This window comes from Pteronotus mesoamericanus, unplaced genomic scaffold (genome assembly GCF_021234165.1).
Source record: "Pteronotus mesoamericanus isolate MK-2021 breed Mesoamerican mustached bat unplaced genomic scaffold, CSHL_Meso_final contig_502, whole genome shotgun sequence".
NCBI lineage: Eukaryota > Metazoa > Chordata > Mammalia > Chiroptera > Mormoopidae > Pteronotus > Pteronotus mesoamericanus.
In genome coordinates this window covers 1857360-1864217 of record NW_026555187.1, presented here as the reverse complement: position 1 = coordinate 1864217, position 6858 = coordinate 1857360, and positions in this window count along the sequence as shown.

The following is a 6858-nucleotide window of genomic DNA, read 5'->3' as shown; positions in this document are numbered from 1 at the left end:
CAACAACTGGGAAACAACTGAATGAACAAGTTAATGTCAATCACTGAGGCGGAGGGAAGAAAAGGACAGGCGTAACACTGGCGAAAGATAACTTTAGCTAAGGAGGGGACACTGCAGCCAGCTGCGACACCGAGAAGGAAGAGAGGCACCAGCCAGGGAGAAAGAGCGCCCCAAGCAGAGGGCACAGCCCATGCAAAGGTCCTGAGGCAGGACGGATGGGAAGATGCCAGCGCGGCTGACCACGGAGGCACCGTGGGCTGCAGGGAAAAGTACAGCTTTACCGTCGGAGCCGTGGGGAGCCATGGAGGACCTGCGAGCAGGGGAGCGGAGTGTTCTGGACTACGTTCGTAACCTGCCCGTGTCTGCCATGGGGAACAGGCGCTGTCAGGAGCAAGAGTGGAGGTGGCAGGAGGCTACTGAGGGGCTGTGTCAGGGCCTGGGAGGGGGACACTGAGGCCTGGACCAGAGTGGGGCTGTAGAGACAAGTAGGTGGATTCTGGACTTCTTTTGAGGCCAAGGGATAGGCCTTGCTGAGGGGCCAGATGTGGAGATGAAGATGGGAGGGGAGCCCGATGGCCCTGAAGTGTCTAGCTGCTTGTATCAGGGGAACTCAAGGTCCCCCAGGTCTGGGGGCCCAAGTGGAGATGAAGCCACAGTCTTGTATCACCATATGCTGACAGGCTGTGCCCACAAACTCCCACAACATGTGCTGGGGACGCTTCTGCACACAGTTGAGAAAGCAGCTGTCTCTCATCCTCAGCTGTGGCCGCACCCTGCACCGCCTACACGCCCGCATCACACCCACTGCCCTGGTGTCCCCAGGAGCTGCCTCTCCCATGTCCATCTGGTCTCAGTTTCTTCCTCTGCGGAATAAGGGGCGGCAGCTGACAATGAAGAAGCCTTGGCAAAGGCCTCCTGCGGAAGACTGGCGGGGCCACCGACCTCTGGCCCAGCCCAACGCCCACCAAATCACATCCCTCCCCTGCTCGTACCCCCTCCACGGTTTCTCACTGCTGTTACAGCAAAACTACTCCCAGACGAATTCCTCTCCCAGAGCTCAGATCCTAACCCTGTCCATGACTAGGGCTTTGACTTTCTGCTTGCACGAGAGACTGTGTAAATGGATAAGCCCCAGACAGGTATATAGATCTCCCCCAACCTCTCATTGGTCTGACCACCCAGCCCTTCCCACCTGCTTATGAGACGTCCACACCCCTCCCAGCCCCATCCCCTGGGTAGCTCCCAGTACACTGGGTGGAAAATCCAAATTCTTCCCATCTTTGGCATTCAGGGTCCCAGAAGGAACTCTCCTCTGATAATGCTGTTCCTGCCTGGAACAGCCTGTGTCGCCCCCTTGTCTGTGGGGGCCTGACTCAGACCGTCTTCAACCCCTCTTCCCACCACCGCCACCGCCGCCGCCACAGGCTGTGCCCTCCCCGCTGCTTCCCTTTGTCTGTGCCACAAGCATTCACTGAGCACCTGGCATATACCTGGCTTGCCCTGAAGGTATAGAATGGCTAGGAAAGATCAAGGTCTGGCCCTCAAGGTTGCTCCCAGACCTCTGGATGAGAAAAATACCCCAGTGTCATACAAGGAAAGGTGAAAATCTCACCCATGGTGAGGCCTGGATGAGAAACACAGGCGGGTAGGCTGGATGTAACCAGGACCTGAGCACCCTTAAATAAGGGATGTTCAAGGAAGGCTTCCTTTTCTGTGGACTTGTTGGAGACTTGAAAAATGAAGAGAGAAGGAAATGGAGAAAATAAAGCTCAGGGCAGAGAGGACAGCAAGTGCAAAAGCCCTGAGGTCACACTAGCTCACATTCTGGCAGTCCAGGGAGCTGCTTGGCTAGAGCAGGGCGAGTGATGAGGAGATGAACAGGGAGGAGGCAAGGGGTTAGAAGGGACCAGACCCCCATCCGGCCTTGGAGGATGAGGGGACAAATGTGGGCTTACTCCCAGCATGTTTGGAGGAGGAGAGGCAAGGGCCCATTGCCTTGCCTGGCCTAAGGCGATTAGGCTCTGCTGCCCCCTGCTGGCAAGTGAAGCAGTCCAGTAACCGCCACTGAAACCCCAAACTGCCTCCATTTCTCCCTGGTAAAACTGGCTCAGCTGCTCTCAACAAGTCCCTGGGATTCCCTGGGGTTAAGGCCAAGGACTCAGAGTCAGTTCTGGCCTGACACTGTCTCCCAGGTACCCCTGGACATCATAATCTGAGGTCCTGAATGTCCTCCTGCTAAATGCAGGCTACAGCAGTCCCTGCCTCCCACTGGACAACCAAACTGGTCTAGGCCCACCATTCCCACCCGGATGTTGCCCCAGCCACCTCCCTGCCTCTGCCATCTCCATTCTTGTATTCTGTTCCAGCAGACCTTTTTTCCCCCTACGGCAGCCACAGACTCTTTATAAAATCTCAGTTCTGTCCCAGGACCTTTGCACATGCAACTTCCTCTCCTTGGTGCCTCTCTTCCCACAGTTCTACCCACATCTCAGCTCAAACATAATCACCCCCTAGAGGTCCCCATCTGAATGTACTTTCCAGTCACTCGTTCATTGCCCACTTCCTGAAAGTCCCATGAATGAGGGACTATGTTCATCTTGTTCACAGCTGTATCCTTAGGACCTAGTACATGGTAGGTAGCTAATAAGTACTTGTTGACTGAATGAAGGTATCTGCCTAATGCCCATTACCCAACATGGGTTCCAAATTGTTCTTTTCTCCACCATTAAAGGTCTGTGGGAAGAGGCTGAGCAGCTCATTCACATTAAGGAATAAAGGACTGATGGGCCATCAAATTCTAGACATCACTGACCCTCACATCTGTACCCTCCCTGAACTGGTGCTTGCGTTGTGCAAGGACCCCAGGATAACCTTGGTTTCCTGTCTTGCATGGGCGCAAGACCCTGAGCCCCACCAGTCAGAGGGTGTCTCAAACCCTCAACAGACTCTGGTGGCCAAGCCGGCCCTGCTGCTTGGCCCCAGATACACCGAGCCAGGAGAACTGGTGTCTCCTCTCGGAACCTCAGCTTCCAGCTGGCAAATGGGGTCAGGAAGGGTGCCTCCCTCCCAGGGTTGTGGTTCAGTCAAGCTGGTTCTTTTCTGCCTACACCTCTTTACCTGGTTACACTTGGGGTGTGTGTGTGTGTGTGTGTGTGTGTGTGCACGCGCGCACATTCAGAGGGAGGAACTTTCTGGCCAGTTGAGCTGGGGAGGATCCCTGAGGCCACAGCTGGGGAGCCAGGTCCATTCACAAGGAGGGTTCTGAGTGCTGTGAACCCAGCACCTGTCTCAGGACCTTGGGCAACCGCTCAAGTTCTGGCCTTGCCCTGGCCACCTGTGGGATAGGGGACATGCAGGCTAAGGCTGAAAATGGAATTTCCCCACCAGGATCTGGATCACAGCGCCATTTTATGTAGGGGTAAACTGAGGCCCAGAGAGGGAAGGTCAGTAGCCCACAGTGTCTTGGGGGAGGGAGCTAGGTCTGGGCAGTTTCCATGAAGACTTTGGGGTACCAGGGCATGTCTGAGCCCTGCCCTGCTCGCTGACACTTACCTCCAGGGGTGCAGGCCCAGGGAGGGGCTGCAAGGGCTGCAGGGGCTGCTGGGGCTCAGCAAGGACGGGCTCTGGCTACTCGGAGATAGACTGCAAAGAAAGAGGCCGGGGACGGTGAACCTGGCAGCGGCCCCTGCGTGTGGCCTAATCCAAAGGCCGGACTAGGGCTGCCGTTCTACATCAGAAGAGAGAAGGGGCCCAAGGCCCGCGATTCTGGCTCTCCTGCAGGCCTCGAGGGCGGGGCCAGACTGATGACCCAGGAAAGCTCCCTGGAGGCAGCGGTGCGACAGAGACGCAGGGGAAGGGTGGTTGTCAGATTGCCCCTCCCCCCCTTCCCCTTCCCCAGCCACTCACTCGAGGGTCAGAGCCGGGATGTGCAGCTTGTCCCTGCGGGACTTCATGGTGAGGCGAGGGCCGCGTCTCCACGGCCGGATACAGACGCCCCCTTTGTGGCCCCCCAAGCCCTGCTTGTGGCGTGATTCGACAGGGACCGACAGACGCAGACGTGGGGACAGCACACCAGGCGGACGCGGCAAGGGGGCTGGGCTGCAGGGGGGGCGGGGAGCGGGCTCTCTCCGCCTTGGGGCGGGGCTCGGAGCCCCGCACCTGCGCGCAGGCCCAGCACGGCAGCAGGGGCGGTTAGGGTGCGGGCTGGAGTCTCGACTGTCACTACCTCATGGGGAAGGACACCGGGGCTGCCTCGTCCCCGACCCGCGGACTGAACAGAGAGAAAGGAAGGGCACTATCTTCACTATCTCCCGGCCCGCATCATTTCTCTATCGCCTGGCCCCGCCCCCTCCCCGCCTCTGCCCCTGCTCAGAGCCCAAGGGGTCTTTGGCCCCCAAGATCGGAGCAGGTCTCGCCCCTATCCTCCATCCCAGACGTTGGCGACCCCTGGCGGCGGGTCTCAGTCTCCGTGCGCACACCCGAGGACCCGGCCACGCCTCCAGGCCTGCACTCCGCAGGATCTCTCCCCCTGGAACAGCGGCCCCTCATTCAGATCAGACTTTGGCCCCAACCGCCCCCTCCTCCTCAAAGCCGTCCCTACACGGCCAGCCGGGGCGCTCGGGACCCCAACCTCCCTCAGGCCCAGCCAAGACCCCACAGGCCAGGTGTCGTCTGTGTCTGGCTCTTGCTCTCTGGAATCCCTGGGTGGACCCAGTTCGGCACACTGCAGGTGGCAGAGACTAGGCAAAGAGTCCCTCAGGGATTCTTTGTCCCAGCCCTGTTCCATGTAGTGGGACTTTGCCCTCTGTGGTTTGGACTGATTCACTGTCCCCCACCCCACCCCCAGCCTGGGCAAAGGCCAGGGACAGTGCCGGCTATCCGGACAATGTCCAAGCCCCGGGCTCTACTGGGGCCTTCAGGCTCCTCCCCACCAGCTGCACTATTCCCAGTCCAAGGAGAGCAGACGGTCAGGACTTGAGGGCCACTCTGTCCCCATCCCCACCATCAGTTTCCAAACTCTCACCCAACCCCCAGCACTTCCCCTTCTCTTCCCGAATCTCCCCTGTGCTCGCTCACTCCAGCAACCCGTCTTGAAGCTGTTCTTCCAATGCCAAGCCGGTGTGCACCTTAGGACCTTTGCCCATGCTGTTCCCTCAGCCTGAAATGTGGCTCCCCTTAGACTTTTCCCCTGGCCTCTTCCTCCAGTTCCAGATTTAGGCTCAAATGTCACTTCCTCCAGGAGGCCCCACATCTGCGGGGCTAAAGCTGCCCCCCTGCTCCCCTCTCTCTCTCTGTTTCATTTCTCTCCTTCATAACATCACTTCACCATCACTGTCCCCAAGAGCGTGTGAGCCCCATGGGCAAGGTCCAGCAATGACTAGTCCCTGTGTCCCCTGTGCCTGGAACAGGGTCTGACTAGTCCCTGTGTCCCCTGTGCCTGGAACAGGGCCTGGTATACAGTAGGTGTTCAAAAAAAAATTTGTTGAGTGAGTGATTTCACCGAGGGGCAAGACACTTGTACCCTCAACTTGGTCAAACACAGCCCCCAAAGAGGGGGGTGTCTGCACTTACGCACCTCCAGACCATCGGCACAAGGTAAACCCCACCCCATCCAGAGTGCTGGTTTCTCCATCTGTTAATCAGCGAAGGCGCTGAACAAAACATTCGTTGAACCTTTGGGGATCCCAAAATGCCAACCTACAGGAACGCTTATGTGACCCCGAAGGATACAATTTTCTACCCATGTTCCCTGAAAGAAAGTGAGCTCCCCATCAAGGGAGGCATTCAAGTAGCTTCCAGGATGTTAGGTTAGAATTCTTGAGTCTGGACTCCAGATGCAAGAGAAGTTTGCCCCCTTCTGTGTTGGGTGCCCTTGAGCCAGTGATGCAACGCCTTTAAACCTCCATTTCCTCATTTGCAAACTAGCCTGGGCCTCCCAGCCTGGGGTGAGGCTAACAAATAAAGCCAAGAGAGGCACCTGTGAAGGACTTTGCAAACACCAGGGATAGGATCAAGGTGAGAAGCTTTGTTGTAATCGTTAAATAAATTCACAGTTCGGAGGCTGCTGTTGAAATATCTGTGCGCAGGACGCCAGGGCCCCTGCCCAGCCCACCAGCCCCAGGTGAACTCACCCCCGTCCACGGCGAGGCAGGCTCAGCTCCTTCTGAAAGAAGATGAAAAGAGGGGTCATTTCCAGGGAGACAAGCTCTTCTCATCCCTGGCCCTCCACTCATCTCACCCAACAGTTGGCCCCATGTTCGCCTCGCTCCAGCCGATGCCTTCCTTCGGCTTGCCCCACACACTGGGCTCAGCTCTGCCCCAGAATTTTTGCACTTGCTGTGTCCTCTGCCAGGACTACCCTCCCTCCACTCCAGCACTAGTTAATTGCAGCTCATCCCTCAGATCTCAGCCCAAGTATCCCTTCCTCCCAGATGCCTAATCTACCTCTCTGCCGAGCTCAGACCCTACCTGCCTTAAAAAAACTTCAGTATTTAAAATAACAAATCAGTTATATTTATACAGAAGTATGCCAATAGTGGCTACATACTAATAATCTTTGGAGGAAAGAGAGGTTCCTGAGGCTGCCTCACCCTGCCCCTCCCAGATCTGAAAGCCATTCCTTCACCACAGAGCCTATTGGGGTTTGAGCCCTGGGCACTGGTGGGGTAGGGCACTCACCCCTGTTCCCTGTTGAGCCCAGCAAGCTGACCTGCCTAACCCTGGGTGCTCTCACCACATGCAGGGCAAAAGGAAGCCTGTGCTTGGGCTCTACGGTGAACCCAGAGTCCACTCCCAGATCCAGGAGGGTTTTTAAATTCTCAAAAAGCCAGGTGGCACAAGTTTATAATCTAGGAGCAC